Source organism: Plectrocnemia conspersa, unplaced genomic scaffold, assembly GCF_051122295.1.
Source record: "Plectrocnemia conspersa isolate PC_06_02 unplaced genomic scaffold, ASM5112229v1 ptg000010l, whole genome shotgun sequence".
NCBI lineage: Eukaryota > Metazoa > Arthropoda > Insecta > Trichoptera > Polycentropodidae > Plectrocnemia > Plectrocnemia conspersa.
The window spans coordinates 25,119,437-25,143,323 of NW_028277174.1; the positions used below are offsets into that span (position 1 = coordinate 25,119,437).

Here is a 23,887-nt window from a genome sequence, read left to right on the forward strand (position 1 = left end):
CTAAAATAAAAAATAGTAAAAAAGTTGAAGAAATGAGACCAATAAACATGCTACCGTGTATAGAAAAAATAATAGAAGAAGTAGTAATCAAACAATTAAAGGAATTTATTACTTCTCAAAACATAATATGTGAACAACAATCGGGATTCAGAGAAAAGCATTCCACTGAAACTGCATTACAAGTAGTGATAAATGATTGGCTGTTGGCTAAGGATACAAACAAAATCATTGGAGCAGTTTTCTTCGATTTCAAGAGAGCCTTCGAAACAATAGACAGAAAAATAATGTTAAAGAAATTGGAGAGTATAGGTATAAGTGATATAGTTTTAAGATGGTTTAATAATTACTTATATAAAAGAAAACAAAAAGTTAAAATAAATAATGTATATTCTGAAGAGAAATTAGTGTCTTATGGAGTACCACAAGGGTCTAAATTGGGACCATTGTTATTTGTTTTGTATATTAATGATATAGTTAATAACGTGAAAAAATGTAAAATTCATCTATTTGCGGATGACACATTAATGTATTGCATAGGTGATAACATTAAAGAAATTGTAAATAATTTAAATAATGAATTAAGTATATTAGAAATATGGTTAAAGAATAATGTACTTAAATTAAATGAGAATAAAACTAAATGTATGTTTATTAATTATAAAAATGTGTTAGATAATAGTACCAAAATAGTAATAAATAACTCTATTATAGAAATAGTGGATAATATAAAATATTTAGGAGTACTTGTTGATACAAAATTAAATTTTAAAGAACATTGTAATTACATATTAAAAAAAATTAGTAGAAAAATAGGTTTATTATCTAGATTAAGAAATATATTAAGTATAAATACAAAAAAAATAATTTACAATAGTATAATATTGCCCCATTTTAATTATTGTGCAACACTATTAAATATGTTAAATAAATTAGATAAACAAATGTTGCAAAAATTACAAAATAGGGCAATGAGAGTTATCTTAAATAAAAATATATTAACTAATTGTAAAAGTATGATTGATAGATTAGAATGGTTGAATGTTCAAGAAATATTGAGTATGAATGTTTTAGTATTTATATATAAGTTAGAAAATAATATGTTACCTGAATATTTTAATAAGTATTTAATAAGAAATAAAGATGTACATAAATATAATACTAGAAATAGAGAAAATTTAAAGATAATTAAGTATAAGAAAACGAGTACGGCTAGGGGAATTATGTACGGAGGTTTTGATTTATATAATAGTCTTCCAAGAGAAATCCGAAACAGCAAAAATATAACGGGTTTCATAAATGGAATAAAAAAACACCTTCGTACATATAGAAATAAATTATAATATTAAGACTTTATTATTGTATATTTTTATTTTTTCTTTCTGTTATGTATTTTTTATATATTTTTATATATGTTTAATAAATTTGTTAGATGTAAAGATTAGCTATTAAGCTAAATAAATTAATAAAATAAAATAAATAAATAAATATCAAATACAGTTCATACGACCATCCAATTTCATCAATAATTCAATAGAGTTTGTGTTATGCTTAATTCAAATGAAAATATTAAGTTAAGGCTAAAGAACTAGTTAAGAAAATGGTATTTGTTCATAAATAAGGCATTAAGATTTATTATAAGGAGTTCTACCTTTCTGTTTCATTGAAATTGTTTATATATAAGCGCAGCTTATATTTACTATGAATACTTATTTCTAACCGGTTTACCATATACTTCACAATTACCCGTGAAAATTGACTTAAAAGATTTATTATTGCATTATTAGCGATATCAAACAAACTAATAATACAACACCTAAATTTAATTTATTAGCAAAAAATTATAAAATAGTATCTACAATTTTTTTTGTTACAAATTATTATAAAGTCGAGGAAGCTAACCGATGATTAATTTTGCGTGTAGGTAATGTATCCAGTGGTTGCAAAGGTTTCGATAAAGCTCAGCGACATCTCAGCTTCTAGGTGCAAAGTCCATCACGGAAGGTTTCTAAGGAATGTCCTCTAATAAAACTGTAAATCTAGCGTTTATATTCATTAATGAGCTTTATAGACACGAAATAAAATAATTTGTTATCCGTAGGTATAGATCGATATTATTAGTATGTTGACTGACCGGTTAGTACAAAATTTATTTGATATGTTTTTAAAAAAAGGTTCTTTCATTTAAATCGTTATAAAAGAAGATGTAATATCTTCGTATTTTCATCTAAAAGCAACACCTCACAGCGCCTGTTACTAAACAAACGCTTGTTATTTAGGTGTAAAAATAAGCAATAATTCTACAGAATGCTGTTTCAGTAAAATATTTGAAAACGGAACGCCGCTCTAGTTTACAAATATTACGTTTTATAATTAAAATAGTGGCATAATAACTTCATATAAAAATCATTGTTTTCGCCTCTTCGTAAATGTTGCGAATGCTGAAAGTAAAACGGATCATTTTTGTCTGAATTTAACAAAACGGTTTAAATTGTCGCTTATCGCGACAATTTTTGGTGAAGTTGCATTGCAGATTTTTTTAGACAAGTTAACATTATTTTATAAATGCATTCCGGCAAGGTCTTATTGTTATCATACTATTTTTGTGAACCTATTTTTTCTGCAAAAGTAAAGATAAATTGATTGAATATATATAAGACTAGATTATGGTGATTGTGTTTTTAATTTTATCTTCCTTTTCGAAATAAAATATTCCTGCCGCATTCAGAGTTAGTGTGTGTAATACGTTGCATACACTAAAAATAAATGGAATGGACACACCTCATATGTATTGAATCTAATTATCAAAGTTGCTATAAACGTTATTTATTGACACTTTAATTTTGGAGATTACATTGTTATCTAACGTTCGCATTTTACATAGTCAAAATTTACCATTGTTACATATATGTGTGTATTACATATACATACATTGTACGTACCATACAAATTTGTTTCGCCACACGTACGATAAGAACATTTTACGACCAACTTTATACAATGTTCAAGCATATATTCACTTTGGTTTCACATTTAAGATTCAACACAAAGTCGGATGATACACTTGCGCAAGTCCTTTTTATAACATAATACATTACACTTGTCCATAAACGAAATCATTGAACAGAATAATGCCTACAATCACGAGCCATTGTGCCTTTTGCCTTACGTTTTGCTCTACCTGTGCGAAACACAAACACATTCTTCAGAATTCGTCCGTTGACGTTTCTTCGAACGCTGTCGCACGTGTAGTGGTGCCAGCCCTGAAACTTTTACTGGCGCTTCTCAAACTTTCTGTGATACTAAAGTTTGACGTGAAGTTCACGTGTGTGTGTTTTGTGAAATGAACGAAAAAAACAATATTTGTTCGATCGATTTCACCTTTGAATTGTGGCGCGAGCGAAGTAGTGATACATTTGTACCTACACCGTCTCACCTGTATTTCGTATATACCATTTACAGGTTGCTGATACGAGCCTACTTGTGGGGTTACTACCTATCTCGCTCGAACTGTGCGCTTGGCGCCAGGTAGAGAAAGAGACGGGCTGTCATTGTTTCACCGGCGCGAACGTCACCGTAGTATTCGGCGTAAGGCACCCCCACACGCTCATTATGTTTATTTTCGGGCAATTCATTTTTAATTTATTTATGAACTAGATTTTTTTCTAATCGATAAAACAAGAATGTTTATTCTACATTATTATTTTTATAATATGTTTTATAAATTTATTTTTTACTTAGCACATAAAGGATTAACCCTTTATGTGCTAGGTGCGGATAAATCCGAATCACTGTGTACGACTTTTAAGTGCGAAATTTGGATTTATTTCACGCTCAATAAAAAAATTTAAGTGCTAAATTATTTTAATAAAAAGTAACGTAATTATTTTAATAAAAAATTAAATTATCAAATTATTTAAAAAAAATTTTTTTTTATTAAATTAAAAAATTAAATTATTTTAATAAAAAATTACGTAATTATTCAGTAAAAAATGAAGTTAAAGATTTAATCCTGAAGGTGAATATAGATGCAGCATAGAATGAACATAAACAAATAATAAAATCTTCAGTAAATCTTAAAATTTATTTTTTACTATATAATTGAATAATTACGTGACTTTTAGGAAAATTAATTCAGAACTTAAAGGGTTAAACTCGCAAACTATCTTTAAGATAAAAGTATACAGTAATGGAGTGGTGTTGAGATGAAGTAACTTGACATTAATAAACTTGAATTTTTCCAGTAAATTGTCTTCAGGACCTGGAGGATTATCCATAACTAGGGTTGCCATATATGAAAAAAATACATTTAAAAATAAAATTAAACTAAAGATTAAAACCTTTTATTTTAAACCAAAATTTGAAAATTTACGAAGATTTTTTATACGAGGTGTGATAAAAAAGTACGGTGAATAATTGTATTACGAACAAATACATTAATTTTTAATTTATTTCCTTCAAAATACTCTCATTGGATAGTGATACATTTATCCCACCGTTGATTTCATGATTGGAAGCATTTCTGGAAAGGCTTTTAGTTGCTTCGTCATGGTCCTCTTAATATCAGGAATGGTAGCAAAACATTTTACTTTTAGCGCGGTTTTTATTTTTAGGAAGAGCCAGAATTTGCATTATGTTAAGTCCAGAGAGTAAAGTGGATGTGGACGGACATGGACATTTTTCAGCAAAAAATTTGCTAATCAGAAGCGAGGTGTGGCACGGCACGTTGTTGTGATGAAGAAGGACGCTATTGGCCCATTTTTCTGGTCTCTTTCTCCGTACATCGTTTTGCAAAGGTTGCAGTATGCCCTTGTAATATTCGGAGTTTACAGTGGTTCCCCTTGGAACGAACTCTGATATATGCCCTGACTATCGAAAAAAGCGGGGACCCGACAAAGCCGCCCCGACATAGCCGCGCAAGACAATCCCGCGCAATACAACCCCGACATTGCCACGACGATAAAGCCGCGCAAATCAAAATTATAAAATTGAATAAAATGAAAGAAAATGATTTTTTAATTCTAATTATTTTGTTTTGTGGATAACTCTATCACTAGTGATTCGCTTTTTGAACAGTTAGTCATAGATTAGATGATGCTGGACAGTTACAAAATATACCAAAATGAAAATAAATCAATACAATATCATTAAAAAAAGGTTAGGTTGTTTGGTTCTACAGTGAAAATCGGCGCGAGCGGTAGCGAGACGCCTCTTTTTTCTTATATATATATTTGTAATTAATAATAAATAAAAACCATGTTATAAAATGAATTTCGTTTTGACTTTGCGCGGCTATGACGGCGCGGCTTAGCATGACTATGACGTTCGACTTTGATTGACGTGCCTTCTTAGGGCGAGGAGAGACACTGGTTTTCCATTGGGAACCCTGCATTCTTGTCTCAAGGTCATAGCCATACATTATAATTTTGACCGTAAAGTCTGGATCTGCATCAAGACGATCCTTCAATTACGTGCAAACTGACACACGATTTTCCATCTGTTTGTCAGTCAAAAATCTGGGAACAAATTTCACACTCACTCATCTCATTTGCAAATTATCGGATAAAATGCTTTGCGCGAGCCCTTACGAGATATTCAGTTCTTCGGTAAGCTTTCGAATATTTAACCGCTTGATTGAACGAACCATTTTTTATTATTTTTGCACGTTTTCATCTGTTTTTGAGGTCGAAGGACGTCCCAACCGTTACTCGTCTTCAATTGACTCATTTCAGCGTTTAATTCACTTATATCACATTAACACCATACACTGATTTTAATATTTTATGAACTTCTTTGGCATTTTTTGCAACTTAATGTTAACTTGTTGCTCAAAATCCATGACAAATCACAACTTGTTTAAACTTGACACTGATTATCTCAACGGATCAGACTATCGGACTTATTATTATACTTTAAATGGATGTAGGGTCAGTGTATTTTTTGATCACACCTCGTGTAGCTGAATTAATGTATTATTCTAATCCTTACACAAATTATGTGTAAATTTAATTTTCATAGTTAAAACGTACCTAGTTAATTTGCAATCCGAATATTTATATTCAGTCAAATCGAACATTGAAAAATTAATGAAAATTGTTGCCACATTGCTGTTTTATATTTAAATGCTTATTTTTCATTGGTCGACAGTTGATCAAAAACAAAAGAATTTATTACCGGGGCTCGGAAATCAATAGAGAAAAATTCAATTTTTATTTTTCTTAATAATTATAATAAAATATATTTCTTTTGTTTTCTTTTCACCGTTGATACAGAGTAACAAATTTAACGTAGTGTTCCATTTTAACGCGAGCGCGTCCGGAAGCGATGGCTTAGAACAATAATTATATGTGTATGTTTGCGCTGGTGTGTTCTTAGTACTTTTAAGTCATAATTTGTGTTAAAAATAAACGCACTTGTTCGGTTTCAATGCGGAGCGTGTGCGGGCTGCTCTGCCGTTGATTTACCAGTCCGCTCGATCAACGGTCTTTAGCCGTTGTGCTCCGAAGGCAACGTCGGCGTGCCTATTTTTTCGAAAAGAGAAGAACAAGTCAACATTCCGATGGAATCGCGAACAGAACCACCACGTCCGTCGTCGACATGACCGACCCGAGAACGACGCCTCGTCATCTCCGCCGGTTCGACGTGAACCGTCGCGTTTCGCCCGATTTGTGACATAGTGTGTGAACAGTGATCAAGTGATACACAGCGAGTGCTAAAAATCATTAAATATTCCAGTAGCACAAGTGCCACGAAAATAACCTAAAAATTCACAGTACCCAAATAACAAGTACGTTTATTTATTTAAAAATCATAATTTATTTATTTTATACGTGTACACGTACTACATACCTACACACATGCGCGAGCGCGTATATAATTTTGAATGTGAAACCTGTATTGCAGGTATGTGTATTAAGACCGTTGCCGTTCGTGTATCCGCCTCGGAGGCTGCGCACGAAAAAAATTCGAATCTCAACGTCCTTTTTCGTGTTTTCGAAACCATGTGTTTCCATGACTGACATTTGGTCGAGCGAACGGCGCAAATGGCAGGTGCTTATGTTTTCAATTGCAGTTTTTATGCTAGAGGCAAATAAGCAATTTGTAAAGTTCAAAGTTAAACAAGCGCAGATGTGCAGTTGTATTATAGCGCGAGTCAGTTAAAATATAATTACATATAACACGCCAAAGTAAAATATCTTATGAGCGATCGAATATATTTTAACTTGACAGTTTGAACGCCTCTGATTCTGAGGAAGCCGATCGAAAAAAAACATATTCATAGTCAATTGTGTGTATAGTGCCATTCGAAGGTGACGTAATCCAACGTGTGAATAGAACCATTGTGTCGAAATTATATTTTCCTAAAAAAAATCATGCGAAAGTTTCACTATTGTTTGTTAAACACAATAAAAAATATATAACGCTCTAGTTATAACATTTAACCCCACGCAAATTTATAGCTTAACAATGCTATAAAAATATTTATATCACGCTAATATATAATTTTATATAAAAGTATCGATTATTCTCAAAACTTGTATGGAGAGACATCGACGCATGATGCGCGAAACCCGCGCGTTCAATACTCACTTACGCATACATTTAATTTTACGCTCGTTTAAAAATTGTTTTGTACGCGTTTTCTTCACGCTGTGAAAACACTGTTACCTTATTAATTCACAACTTATGAATAAGAAACACAGCTGATAAGAAACACGCGCGTGTGTGTAAATATGTGTACATTTCATTAAACACCCATATTTTCATTCAACTCAGGTGCGACCCAAATATATATAAAAAAGTGTAACGTGAATATTAAAATAGTGTTACGTTTATTATATATATATAGTAAATACTAGTGAGTGTGTGTGTTTTTGTGCAAAGAATCAAATCCGACGTCCAGATTGCCATCATCGCATTGCAAAGGTATGTTTGCAAAGTTGTTTTTTATTATTATTATATAATAAGGTTTTGATATGTGTATGAAAATAGTTTACGGTAATGTCCGTTACGGTCGGTGGAGCGGTATGATCGATTTTGTAGTACGGTGACCATGAAACGTGGGACTGTCCGTTGCATTCGGTCGCATGTAGCCGATGCGACACCTGCGCAAGTAGACGCTCGTTTAATTGGACTCACTAACCAGGTATATCAGTAGATTTGGATGCATGAATATGTGCGAGTTTGTGTCGAATTGGGCATTATTCGATTATGCAAGCGTTAATTGAGTTCAAGTATGTTTAAGTTTATCGATTGTGATGTGCGCAATGCATAGTAGCAATGTTTTGGTCATAAAATTGTGCGCATTTGCAATATTTATGCGATAAGTTTTGTTGCGTAATTAATTAATGTTAAATTACATTTGAATGCTAATCGGATTATTTTTTAGATAAGATCAATAAACATATTGAGGTGATAGTTAATTTATAAATGATTTGCAAAGGTTTTAGAATTTTACATAAAAACATAATATTAATATATTTTTAGTTATGTTTATAAATATCGAATATATTCACCTTTATTTTGCCATTATATATTTCTTGTGCATATTGATATATTTCTCTTCCTGATAATCATGCAGAATTCTATAATATAATATATACAATCAAGATTTTTTCTACATATCTATATGTAGAATTATGTTTATCAACATGTCTTGTTTTTATATCATAAATTTACAACAAAATTCATTGATTCTCAACACTTTTTTTCTAAAATATTAAATTTAAAAAATCATCACTATTTACATATTTTATGAGTGATTATGATTATGATGCAAAGTATATATTTTATTCATTAAATGTGAATTTTAGACTCTAAATAATTGCTAGTAGTATTTTTATAAATGTTAAGAAACAGCAACTAAAGTTAAACTTTAAATGTAAACTAAAATAATACTTGCTTTTATTTATTTGATAAAATATAAAAAAATCTTGTTGACGCTGACATATAAATATATATCATGTAGGTTTTTTTATATTAAATGTTAATTAGAAATGGATGGTAATAAATATTTTTAGTTTAAATAAATTAAAAAGCGAACACTTAATCTAACTAAACGAAGCATTATAAAGTGTTACTGTAATTTGCAACAAACGCACGTGTAGTAATATTTATTTTTAGCAATAAAATAAAACAGTTTCTATGTCTGTTATGTTATTACTCTATGCTTGGATCGCAAAAATATAAATATTACCCAATCTAAGTAACCTTGGGTTACAGTATATAATATTATAATGAATATAGAATTTTAAAGTAGTAAAAACCGCAACTAAAAGTAAACTTGAAACGTAAGCTAAAAAGTGGAAAATGAAATATTTGCTTTTATTTGACAAAATACAAAAAAAATCTTGTTGACGCTGACATACAAAAATATATAATGCAGTTTTATTTATATTGAATGCATAATTCTAATGGTAATAAATATTAGGTTTTAATATATATTAATAAGCAACAAGATTAAATAATTTAAGTATATAATAATTCATATTTCTAAACAAAACATTGAGAGCACTACTGTCATTTATAACAAGCACACGTGTACTAATAATTGTTTTAATTGTGAAACAGACTGCAATCTTATAGTGCAAAATAAAACAGTTTTTGAATTGATATTTGTAATCGTTATGTTATAAATCTTTGAATATTACTCAATCTGAGTTACAGTAGGAAATAATATTACGAATATAGAATTTCAAAGCAAGAAATTGAAATTTACTATTTTTTTTTATAAATGTGTTTTTAATAATACTAATTTGTATTATTATGTAATTTATTATAATCAGTTTTACTGTAATTTACATGTATTATTTTTATACAATGCGCTTTATATTCATAATTTCACTTTGTTTCAATATAAAAAAATCATAATTATATTTTATTACCTATGTAATTTATATTGTCGATTATATTAGATCAGCTATAAATTTATTTTACATATTTGGTTAAATCAATTCTAATTCATAATCTAATTTGAATACATTTGTAGAAGAAAAAATATTAGTTTAATATTTTTTATGAAAAATTCTAATTTATTGCCATTTTCTCAAACTTTTTATCTCTTCAACATCGAAAAAATAGAATATGAATAAAGCAAGTATTTTTTTTATTCAATCGTTCTAAATAATATTTTCGTTGTATAATTTTTGATCTCTACATTCACATTTACTGCTCTCGTTATATTTTATTGATTGTGTAGCTAATACATCGCAATAAATAACACGTTTTGCATAAAAGATTTATTAGATAATACCCACAATTCCGTGTTATATTATTGTCACCATATACAGATCATTTCAATAGTCAATGAATATTCATGTCGATCTGTTTACTGACTAATTGATAATATAAATTATATTTTTATGGCAATTACAGTATCAAAGGTCAAACAATATCGACTATACGCAGCGAAGTATCCATTCTGAAAGCATTTGCGTGTCGTGGCAAGTTTCAATTTGACATTTCGATCGATCGCCGTTGCCGTGGCGGCGAAAAAATAAGACAAAGTTTCGCAGATTCGAAAACTTTTTCCTCTTTCATATTGTTGTAGTATAATAATTTTATTATTATAAAATCGCGGAAGGCACTCTCGCGCTCTTATTGTTATTAATTGCGCAATGTCATTTTGCGCAACCGCGACCGGTCACGATTCGATTCGTAATTATTATCATGCCTTGGCTTGCAATGTATTATAATAAGGAATGCTATAGGCGTATAGGTATATTTCAGCGAACGAAATTTTGTATAAAATATATTAAAACGAAAATTATCCGGCAACCTTTATGAAACAAAGTGCATTTCGAGCACCTTGCTCGCACCTGCCGCAAATATCAAACGCGACAACGCACGCCACTCGTTGTCACGGCCAACCTGTCATGTGAATAAACCCTCTAGGGGTTGCAAATGCACGCGACCGAATCATCCCCCTTGCAGTGGAGATTCGACCGGTCAAAACGTTGACGCGTGTCCGTTGAATAATTCATTGGATTGGATCGGATTGTTTAATGTATTTTATTCAATGGTCTATTTAACATAAGGTCTCTGATTAATATACGAGAAGTCTCGATAAACGTTTGATGCTAAAACATTTGAGAAGCTAGACAAGTTATGTTCGTCCCATATAAGTGATTCTGGTAGTTATGCGATTCCAATTCCTGTGACTTGTTAGTAAAATATTAAACCATCAAGTAAATATTGTTGACGACGTCAACCATATATTATATTAGTCTGAATATGTCATATAATAATCGTTTTAATTAACGTCAATGACGTACTCATCTCAATTGATCTATATAGAAATGTGTGGTCTGGCTTTATCATGTGACACATAGATTGTAGAACTTTAACATGAAATATTCATAAATAAAAAAGTTTATTTTTATTTAATTATATTTTTGGTTTCAAACAATAAGCAGCTTTTAAACAACCTTCCTTGCATTCAGGTACCTTTAAAAATAATATATACGTTGATCCTGTGTTGTTAATGAGTACCAATAAGAATCAAGCAAGATTTCTGTGTACGAAAACCTTTTTGTCCCATTTATTTCTACACTTTTATTCATTCATTACATTGTCGAAAATGACATTTTTAACACTGCGGGCTGTAATTCTTTTTCTATAAAATTCTCAGATGAAGTGTCTGAGATCAAGTGATTTTTGGTTGCTCGCGTTCCTGTTTTTTTTTGTTAATGACGGGATTTTTTGAACAAATAAAGTTGGCCAATAAATAAATTACGAACGGTTGTTTCGAGGATAAAACTATATATACATATATGCTTTTTTTATTAAGGTGACGGATATTTTAATCCCTCCTGATTTATAGCACGTACCTTGAGACTTAAGCTGTTAAAAGATTTTTTGCGATGGTGTCCCATTTTTAGGAAGAAATCCATTTTTTCTTAATTAATTAATTAAATTTTTAAAATAATATTTTTTATACATAAATCTATCTTGATTAAAACCAACATTAAATACGTTGACAAAATAAATTATAAATTGACAAATGGCATCAATTTTATGTTGTTATTTTGCATGTCGCTGGTGAATGTTGTGAGTCTGTAGGTTTTGAGGAGGATCTAATGTCTTAAATTAAACTCGAAGATACTTCTCAGCATCCGGGTTCAAATTTGTCACGGAAGGTTTCGACGAGGGTTTGGGGAATTGTATTTAAACTCTCAGTAACTTCAGCTTTCTGGTTTTAATAATGTATTTATTGATACGACCGAAAATATTTGTTATCACTACAAGCTAGTTGCGAATCGGTCCTTCAGAATTAATATTATTATTAGTATGATACAGATGCTATTATATGATAATGCCCTACATAACATTTTTTTCTTAAAATAATATGCAGCGTTAATAGCCCACATGGCTAAATAAATATTGGCTTTAAACAAGTTTTGAAAACTCGTCAAACATTCGTGCTATATAGGAAAAGCGGAAAGTAATGATACTTTTTTTTCACATACAAAAAATTTATTAAAAAAAAATATATATAATTTTAATCAGTAAAATAATTTTCTATTACTTTTCTCCAACGATCAGGCAGCTTTTCAATCCCTTTTTTATAGAACTCTGCAGGTTTTTCGTTAAAGAATGATTCTATGTGATTTTCGATACTGTCAAATGAATTAAAATTTTTATTTTTAAGGGAATGCTCTAAAGATCTGAAAAGATGGTAGTCAGAGAGTGCGATATCGGGGGAATATGGGGGATGCTGTAAAACTTAAAAATCAAGCTCCCTGATTTTTTCCTGCGTGATCCGTGCCGCGTGTGGTCTGGCATTGTCGTGCTGCAAAATTCACCTTTGATTGTTGACCAAAACTGAACGTTTTTTCAACAGCTCCGCTTTCATTCTGACTAATTGGCCACAGTATACCTCTGCTGTAATTGTTTGACCAGGTTTTAATTACTCGTAATGGATGACGCCAATCATGTCCCACCAAACATAATGAAGGACCTTTTTTAAGGTCAATGAGGGCTTAGGGGTAGGTATGGGTACTTCGTTTTTAGAAAGCCATTGATTTTTTTCTTTGGATTGTTGTATAGGATCCACTTCTCATCGCTTGTAACGATCCTTCTCAGAAATGATGCCGTTTCGTGACTAGACAATAGCGACGAACATATGGTAATTCGCTGCTTAATGGCCGTTTGTGAAAATTCGTGCGGTACCCAAATTCCTTGCCTGTCTTTTTTTCCAATGCGTTTGAGATGGTCTTTAACGGTCGTCCAAGGGCAGCCAAGCTCCTCTGACAATTCTTTGATGGTTTTTCGGGGATCCGCTTCCACTGCTGATTTTATCACGTCATCGTCTAATTTTGTAGGTCTTCCCGATTTGGGGGCATTTTTCAACCCTTATCACCACTTTTAAATTTTCTAAACCACCTGTGACATTTTTGAAGATGCAATACGTCTCCATAAATTTCACAGATGATCGAGTGGCTTCTTATGCTTTCTTTCCTTGATCGAACAAAAATAGCATATAATAACGCAAATGGGTCTCCTCGATTTCTGGCCTTGACATTTTTTTCTATAGGGTAAAAAAAAAACCTTCTGAGTATTAACAAAAGAAGACTAACAGAGTTACAAAATGAGATCAAATCTTACGTATTAACTCGAAGACAGCCGGCGGCAAACTAATTTTAAAATCGTCCCTTTAAAAATTATCATTACTTTCCGCTTTTCCTTAGATTACACAAGTTATATTTTAGTTGTCATAATGCTGCAGTCTGTTTCATAAAAATAATTTTTTATAGTTAAAGTTAAAAACCATGCAACATGTATTTAAAATATGACAAAATTATGAAGACGTCAATTCTCATATTAAAAGCTAAAAGTAATAATGTAGTGTTCATTGTCCAAACTTTTTTCAAGCCCATATATTGATTATAACTAAAAGTAAAAAATATTAAAATGATTATTAATAAATCCATTAAAAATATTTTTTTTACTATTTCCCTCGCGAGTATTTACTCTTCCAGTAATTCGTCTTAGGAATTTATGATTGTTTCACTGAAGTAATTCGAAGCATATGGCTGGCGGGTCAATCGCTCGTTACTGTTATCTAAACCTGTTCACTAAAAGTTTATCTATATTATTAAACGCGTGTTTAGTCGAGGCAATCTGGGAAGCGGAATGGCCTTGAACGTGAATAAAATTTAGGTATAAAATTATAATTACACGAAGTGAAATCAAAGCGCTCATGCTACATTGGTCATAAACCTCACACTAGTTCAAGGTAGCTAGATTAGTATACATTAATACAGCAAACTTTCGTATAGCATATAAAACAAGGTATCGTATAACACAGTAACGATCCGCACAACACGGACTTTTTGTATGTTACTCATTTATCAAAGAAAAAAGTGGGTTCAAAAAATATTGTTACGTTTGATACTAATTTAGATTTCACGTGTATTTAATTTTCTTGCTAATTTTTATCTATGTGCATGTTACAAAGAAATGGTAACACTTTAAATATTGCTGTAAGAATTCATTAATTACAAAATGAGTTTTATGGAAAAATATGCCAACATAACATAAAAGTATTTATATGAAACATTATTTTATATTTAAAATGAAATAAAATAAACTGAGAGAATATATTATCTTCAATACTCTAACAACTGATTTACATGAATATGGATAGTTTCATATACGATCTACAAACATTACTTTTATTAGTTAAAATATGCTTAGTTTAACTCGAGTTCTATTGAAGTGATCATAGCAGAGCAAATTCAAATTATGTATTTGATTCAGACATACCAATATGATATGCATTTGACTATTTGCTAGATACAATTTGGAATATTAATGCATAATTCCAATTATCAGCTAACGTGAAAATTCAACTATTCTATCCAGTGCTGTATAACATTTCATCCTATTTCTGGCTTATATTATATATATGTATATAAAAAAATCATTACTTATGTATGTAATGCATCACACAAGATACGAACCTTATCAGACTTTTAAGATATGCTTAAACAATAATTACTTCAAACTTTAAGTTTTCTTCTTGCTTTGTGCGAGACATCTTTTCTTCATTTTAGACAATGCTTTATTATATTAAATTGTGTAGAAGTACTATATAATATTTTACTATATTTTCTAAGCTGTGTCTTAAAACTGTTTAGCAATAATCCTATATCATGCGGCAGCCTTTTATATATTGTATAAAATTGAAGAGCATTTATGCTCATGAATAGTTGTATGGATAAATTAAAGTTTCTCTGCGAATTTCTAATCGTTTCACTTGGATCGTGTTAGTACAAAATAATGCTTTTATAAGCACATTTTGCACGAAATGTATATAAATAAATAATACTACTTTTTAAGTACATGAGATTAACCACATATAATCCGTGTTTTTTCTGGGTCATGGCTACAAGGCCTAGGTTCTAACATATCCTATTGTTCTACTATGTTTTATCTTCCGACCTGTTTAGTCTAGGTCAGCTAGAATTCGATTATTATTTCTGTAATGTCTTAAGCATCCTGCCTATCTACATACACGAGCTTTTAAGCTCTAGGATATATTGATACAGAGACACTTTTGTATATTTGTATTTAAATTACGTTTGAAATTTAGTAGATTCAATGATCACTCATTCTAGTTTATAGTTATTTACAACAAGAATCAGATAATGCTCTTTGAAATTCTATAGACGTGGATCAAATTATCTTGAGTGTATCTATCAGTATAGAGATGTTAAATGTTTTTACACATGATACTTCAAATATATCAAGTTTTACTTGTAGGCGTTTCTTGAGAATCTTCGCTTGTGACTTATATAGACGTGTTTTGCCTATTGATCTCACTTCTACCATTGAGGCATTGTTCTATAGCAGACAACTTCCCTCTTCTTTAAATTTTCTTTAAAAAAATGTAATTGCTTTAGCACAATTTAAACAATCAAGTATTTGTACATGTGTTATACGATAAAAATAAAATAAATATCATTGTTAAAATAATTAAATAATACATACTTTTTTTGCATTTTGGATTAGCATCGGTTTAATTATTGTATTAAATATTATTTATTTTGATTGTTTCGATAGCAGTCTATTGTCCAGTGTATTTCACATGCCTTAATATTTGGGTTGTTCTTAACCCTTTGGTTGCCAAAAATCGATACATCGGCTCTTGCAGTAATAGCAAAAATTGTAAAAAAATTATAAACAATCAGATAAATTTTGAATAGGCTTTATGGTATGTTCTTAAGGAAAAAATATCGTTTTTATCCAAAAATATATTTTGTTTATTATGGACAGATATTGATTTTTAGATAGTAATCAGAAAATGCTTGGCAAGTAAAGGGTTAAATATGATTTTTTTTTCACACTCGTATGTTAATATTACTGATTTATTTGTACTTGTGTGTGTTACTTCAACTATTTTGTTTCACAAGGTGCGTTCCATGCACAGAAGAATACGAGTAGTGATAATATTATAGGGTTTTCGTTGCATTTGTATATTTTAAAAATACATTTATAACATAAAGTAAATTTTATTCGTGTGCGTTACACATATTATAATGGCGTCGTTACCGCGCACGAAACTAGCGTCGGTTGTTTTCACAGGCATCGACGTTGTTTTCGCAGGTTGAAATAATATTATCGATTTCGAGTTATGCCTATTGAAAAAACATAAAGCAGTATACCATTTTACTTTTATACGTACGCCGTATAATACGTACCAGTGCCGGTAAGGCTTCAGTATCGAAGCGAATATATCAAACCCCGCCTGTAATGGAATACTTTAATTTTTCACAATTACACACACAGACATTACTTTAAAATATATTTTTGTATTTTGAACTTTGAGAGAAGCTTTAAAAGTATTGTGTAGTCAACTAACATTTGCCTCGGTTAAGTTAAATCAGTTTAGTAGTTTCAGTGATCAGTTGTAGGCTTTGTAAACTTTGCGACATGGTGTGTATTATACGTGCAGACATTGTTATATCATAAGTAGCTTGCGTGTTACATTATCATATTATACGTTACACTCGGTTGATTCTAAAATGTGTAATTAGGTAGTTTAAATGTAACGTCATAAGTTTTAATGCCGTTAATTGAAAATTTCGAAATTTCAACCTACGCGCGTATAAGTTACTATAGGCAAGCTATAATTGTTCATAATGAATGAGTAAACAATCACAAACACATTTAGTACTATTATACGTACATTCACCACATAAAGTTAGAAAATTTATATTTTGAAATAGTTGTAAATAAATAGATAATATTAGGCAATTAATTATTGTATTTTAGGTTCCATTTGTATGTATGAATTTAAAATCTAATTATTATGAAAAATACTACTTTTGGTATTTTTTTAAGGTGTTCCATTATATGAGCGATTATATGCTAGTGAGATTTTTGATGCTAATATACATTATGCAATTATATAAAATATATTAGGCATAAAAAATGCATCGTTTTTTATTATTGACTATATTATATTATGATACCTTAAGTTATGCGACAATTCTTGTGATTATAAATAATTTTTATAAGGTAATCTATCTATTTTTTGGTAACATACATATATTACGTAGATTTTTTATCATAGCAAATTTTATTATAATTTAATTAAGCGAATATTACTATGATTTTAAATTAGAGCGAAGTTTTTTTTATTTTTGTATCATAAAATAATATATTTTTTGTAGCTTATTAAACATAATTAAACAGATATCTCGATTGAAACGATAATATAATATTATATTAATGATTTTAAAATTGTATTTGATTTAGAGTATATAAAATTATTTATTATGAATAAATTATATTTACCATTAGTAATATGATACATATGTAAAAGTATCGGTATACGTACAAAATAATATTTTTTTGTTGTTGTAGAGATGCTTAGAATCTAAATGAATTTTAGACCAAGTTCTCAAATAATTGTTATGGTTATCTTGAAAGGCTTATAAGTAAATGCAAAAAAATAATAAGGTATAATATATTATTAATAATTTATTTATAGGGCGTCCCAGTAAAATGGTTCAGGAGAAAAGAGCACAGACAGAATATAAATCGTCGCAACGACAAAACAGCGCAACGCATATACAAAAAATAAAATAGAAAAATAGTTTATATGAGAAGTTTGATAGAACGCAAATAACAACCGTTTTTTTAATTTTGAATTCGAATTTTTGATATTATTTTTAATTTAGGTAATGCATTTTTTAATTTGTCAATTATCATTATATAAGTTTAAAAAGCGTGAATAAAAATCAAATTTAATTTTTCAATTAAAATAAACCTTAGCTATCGTAAATTATTGTGTTTTATCAAATTTTTCAAATACATTCCAGTTCTTATTTTATATTTTCGTGTTTTTATTATTATTTTTTTTATATATGCGTTGCGCTGTTTTATATTGCGTTTAGCTATTTTATCACTGCGCCCTTTTGTCTGCGCTCTTTTGTTACGGCACCGTTTTTAGATATCAACGTAAAAATAACCAAATAACTTATTTTTACGTGGATTTTAAAGTGTATTTTTATTATATTAAATATTTAAGAGCAGTTCATAAATATTTAGGAATAAATTAATAATTTAAAATATAATTATCTATTATTAATAAATTATATTTCCTTTGAGTAATACATTTTTATGTACAAAATAGTATTTTTTGGTATTAATAAAATAATATAGGGATATTAAGAATCTTAACGTAAATGCAATAAATAAGCGATTCAACATTAATCCATTTTAAATGTTTTTGATATATATTTCGTTATATGTAATAAATTTTATACATTGTTGCGAAATAATGATTATTTTCTGTAAGTGAAATATTTATAAAACTATCAGTTAATTTATACTATTTTTTTATGCAATATACTACTTTTTATTATGATATGGATATTATAGTATTTTTTAAAATTTTATAGAAAGGATTTAACTTGTTTTTTTATGTAAATACAAAAAATAAACCACTGAAGAATATTTGTCAATAAATATTAAAAATAACTTTAATATTACAGTATTTTTTAAAATTTTATAGAAGGGATTTAACTTGTTTTTTTTATGTAAATACAAAAAATAAAACACTGAACAATATTTGTCAATAAATATTAAAAATAACTTTAATATTTTTCACTAAATATTGCATTATATGTAATAATGTCATAAATATTATTTTTCATGAGTAATACGCAGGACTTTTTTTGTCATGTAATGCAGTGGAACGGCGTTCCGGCAGTCCGTCGCAGTGGGAACGATCGTTACCAAGCGTTCCCACTGCAACGGCGCCGACACGATTTTATTGCTTTTGACGTGAATTTTTGCCTTCTGAGAAGTGATAATTGTTTTAGCGCCCTCCTATTGACCAAAATTCGATTTGAATGCACTTTAACCAATACTCACATATCAATAAATTTTGAAATAAATAAATCTCTCATATAAATTTTGTTTAATTTTTTATAAAAGCTGCTTTAAATTTAATTTAAATGATATTCAATATATATTTTTTTAGTAAAATGTTTGCTAAGAAGTGAATTCCGGCACCTTTTATGTTTAAAAAAAAGCCCTGGTAATACGTATATATAACTATCGTGATATTTATTTATTTTATTTACAATATAACATTTTTTTGCTATTGTAGTCCCAATAAATATTAATAGTTTTCTAGAAAGGATAAAACATGTTCTTACTTTAGGTACAATTTTATTGGTTTATTTATACTATCCAATTTTATGTACTCTTAGATTTTGATATTGCTTAAAATATCTGAAATTTACATATATTAAAGCCTTATATAAGTATTACATTAATATGTATGTTTTCTTAATAAATAAATTTTGTAGAAAGTTAATAGGAGCTATACTATATATAGTATCGGTAACTTAAATTTATTTTAATTTCATTTGTGGGAATTAAAATAAAAATTATTAGAGTGCAATTATCTCGTGTTTATAGTACATATGTCAACATTTCTTGCAAAGCAATGCCTTAACGCTCAAAGTCCAATTCCGTAGTGTTGTTAGACTTTGAGGTTGGTCCAGGCATATTATCCTGTCTCGGATGCTGTCAAGTTTGGTGTAGTTCGACGTCCATGACGCTATTGTCGAGTCATGCATCGTCTTCCAGGAACACATTGTAATCCCAGATAATGAGATTGGGCACGCGATCTTCACGGTAAATACGTAATCGTGGCGGGCTCACGATTTCTTTAAAGCACACAGATGGAGAAGAGCCTTTTGTGAACTCGACCGACCTCTCAGTAAAGTTTCACGCGAGAGCCATGATACAGATTAGACGGAATACACGTACAATTATGCAATTTGTAAGCGCATACCGCTACGTGATTTATGGACATCGTTCACGTGAGACGTGAGTTTTTTTTTGATACGGTCAAAATTTTTGGTGATTAAACTTTGAAACACAGTTTGCTGGCATATTAGACTTCTATTTGCTCCTTGTGTATAAAGAGACTCCAACTATTTAAAAATTCATTCTCAAAGAACTTCAAACAAGTTTGTATACTATACAAGCGAGCGAACTTTCCCTATTGACCGCGCAGTAAACTTTCACTTCTAACTATCCGTACACAGTTCAAATTGAACGAACACTAAATAATCGAATGTAGTTAGCGTCAAATACATTATTTAATATATTTACACATTATACAAAATATTAAACATATTATACAAAGCCATACTTGCCACGTAGTTGTATCAATATGGTTTAGCGTTATTTTATTCTAATCTCCGTACATTTGCTCAACAATGTATTCAAGATTCGTGTGCCTAACAATGCGTTCCATGGTTTATAACACATATCTCACGTGTGTGAGACAATTAAAATTCCTGTGGTTAAAGCCTCACTTTTACGACGGGCATTAGGCAATATTTGTGATTCAAAAGCTTGAATTTAGGGCGAGAGAAAGCTTTAGGCGTGTTATCAAAAGCTCCAAATCTTGATAAGTTAGAGTTTTCCGCGCGAAAATAACGCAAACATGCGCGCGGAAAATTCCGCGTTTATTAATTCAGAAGTGTGCTAACTTTTTGTTTTTTTTGGAATGGGACAAAATCGCAAATTTTATGTGGCGAGAATGACGAAATTCGTGTCATACTTTAAAGCAAGGTTACGAAGTTTTTCTAATGTCAAAAAAATGGTTTTACATTTAGATTGGAACATTATGATTAATGCATAAGTGGACATAATTAAACAGTATTATGTAATGCGTGTGTAATTTAGTTTATTGAAACATGGTAAAAAAATGTCATGGCCAACTTTAATAACAAATTCTGAAATATGCGTATTTAACGTCCACTTTTTATGATTTATTTACTATATATGCTAATTCACTATATAGCAAATAAGCAAATCTAACACTAGTTGTAATAAAAACAGATTAATTTAATTCCATTTTTCTTCTACTGAAAAAATAAGTTTCACATTTTGTAAATAACTAAAGATGTGTTTTATTTTTATTATATTTATATGTTTCTTAAAACTCTTTGAATGTTTAATAAAGTATTAAACAAATTAAAAAAATTGATCAATACGTAATTAAGAAAAAATTGAAATTTATTAATAAATTCTTAAGCATTATAGCGTAAAAAATATTTTAAATTCGTTTATTATTACTAATAAACAGTAATTACGTGTTGCTCAAAAATGTATATTTTAATTCTGTTAAAACTTTATTAATCAACGATTTAACAAATTCGTCGTGGCATACTTTTTCAGTCACTTATATAAGTTTTTGTTTGTTTGTTGAGTTGTGCAGTAGCTTATTTTAAATTGTTGTATATACTCTACTGGTTTATTAAAAGGTTATTCTATTATATAGTCCATATTTTTTCTTTGTTTTTTAATATATCGTATCCTCATTGCTCAATGTAAAATATTATAAAATAATATTTTTAATATTTTTTTCCTATGACAAAATGCATAAACATATGTACATAAAGTCTCATTACGAATTTTAACCCTTGTGCTTTTCCATTAAGGGGATAAAAAAATGTAGAACAATTTTATAGTCCACAACTTTTACTGTTCCAACAATTGGATACCTTCCATTCCAGAATATAAATGAACCCACAGATAATTTGTCTCATTAGATTTTGCACAGTTGCCTAGAGACATTATAAGCTGTATCTTTTGCTACATTAATGACGAAAGTAATGAACTCTATATGACTCGTAAAAAAATAATTCATAATCATCAGAGGGCATCACTCTTTTTCAGTCCAAAGTGGTTCAGCATTTGTGTCATATAATATGCATTTATTAGGACAATAACGTTTTTTTAGCAGGTATACGAATTTACGAATGTATACATTCACTTCCTTAAGCCATAAATAATTATTGCCCATATTTATATCTTTATCAAATGCTCACTAATAAAATTCACGGTAGTTTTACACCCATTTTGATATTTCTTTAGTCTTGATAATATTGAACAGACTAAAATTTGTCTTATCTATAAATTAATTTTCGAATACGTAATATTATAAAATATTTACTTGTGAACTCAATTGTATCTAACATATATTAATTTTTAGTATGAGTAGACTAAAAATTAACTTTGATGTTCGTCACATTATTAAATAATCAAATGTTTCAGACGACTCAAAAAAAAACTTCTGCGTATTTTTATTTTTTACTCTAGTAAAATCTATTTTTATTTCACGCGTGTACACTTTTACGGTTTGCTCTCGTAAAACCTAATCCTTTCGCAATTTCACCATCGCGTAAACAATTTGGAAAGTGTTTTTTTTTTGCCACGGTTTTCCCCATAGGAAAGCAAACATCTAGGAATAGTCGAGTTAAACAATAATGCGACGTCGCAGGGCTCCTGGCGCTCTTTCTCGATACTGTTTTTCTTTCGCCTGATATTAGTTTCCACGCGGATCACGTTCGGCTTTTCCACAATAACGGAAAAAAGAAACGTTTATACACACGCGCGCCTGTAATTGCTCTATAAAGAGACAGGAAGGCCTAGAAGAGTCGCAATAAGGACCGCGTCTTTGCGCATAAATCTCTTCGAACGCGGAAATAGACACGTACCACTAAGGGAAATATAGAAAATATTCTACACAGAGAAGGTCGGGTTTCAGCAGTTTAGTTTATGAAAATAGACACATTTAGAAGATTCAGTTTATATGATTTGTATAGAATCTATTAAATTATTTTTAAAATACCTTGATTTTTGAGTTTAACTTTATATATTTTTGATAGTGATATTTTTTTAATTCTATACTACATTTCTCATTTTTAAATGATGCTTAAAGTTAAATTTAAAAATTTATTAAATCATATTTAAATAAATAACATATGTATGTATTATGCAAAATATATTTATAAATAATCAGATCTAAATATTTTATCTGACAAGTAAAATACGCGTTTAAGTAGTGAAATAATTTTTAGGCTTTAAAATACATAAGCGATCTAGTAACAGATTTTTTTGCAGTTATGACTTATTTATGATAAATTAAAACCACAAGTTCTACTTTTTCTTAAAATAACCATTTTAATATTTAGGGAGTTGTGTATAGTTTTTTTTATTTTTTTTTATAAGAACAAGTTAAAGTATGGTTTTCAGTAATCTAGTTAGGTTTTATTCCATTATTTTTATTATCAATAAGTGAGTTGTGGGTGAATATTATATCGTTAATTGCAAATACACTTTTAAAGTCAAAATTTTTATTATGTTTTCTATTCTTTGTTCTTAGAATATCATAAAAAGGCACGCAAGATATGAAAATAAGTCACAAATATATATATATTACATGTGAGCTCCAGAGCAAACAATATTAAGTTATCATTTTCGAAATATTTTTTATTATTTTAACTAAATCCAAATCAAAGTATACGCGCAATTTTAATTTATTCCCGGATAGGTTAATTAAAAAGAACCG

At 29.4% G+C, this 23,887-nt stretch overlaps 1 protein-coding gene across 9 annotated transcripts in view; it reads left to right on the forward strand.

Moving 5' to 3' along the window:
- The window catches only part of ASPP (Ankyrin-repeat, SH3-domain, and Proline-rich-region containing Protein), a 368,351-nt gene that overhangs the window by 115,762 nt on the left and 228,702 nt on the right, over positions 1-23,887 (forward strand). The window contains exons 1-2 of one of the 9 annotated variants that reach the window (XM_088194937.1): positions 6,462-6,784; positions 7,774-7,923. The exons of 6 other annotated variants lie outside the window; for them this stretch is intronic. The gene's annotated coding sequence lies outside the window, so the exon portion shown is untranslated. Of the gene's footprint in view, positions 1-6,461; positions 6,785-7,773; positions 7,924-8,065; positions 8,144-23,887 lie in introns of those variants that run through there. 2 more of the 9 variants (XM_088194935.1, XM_088194936.1) reach the window with 2 other exon arrangements.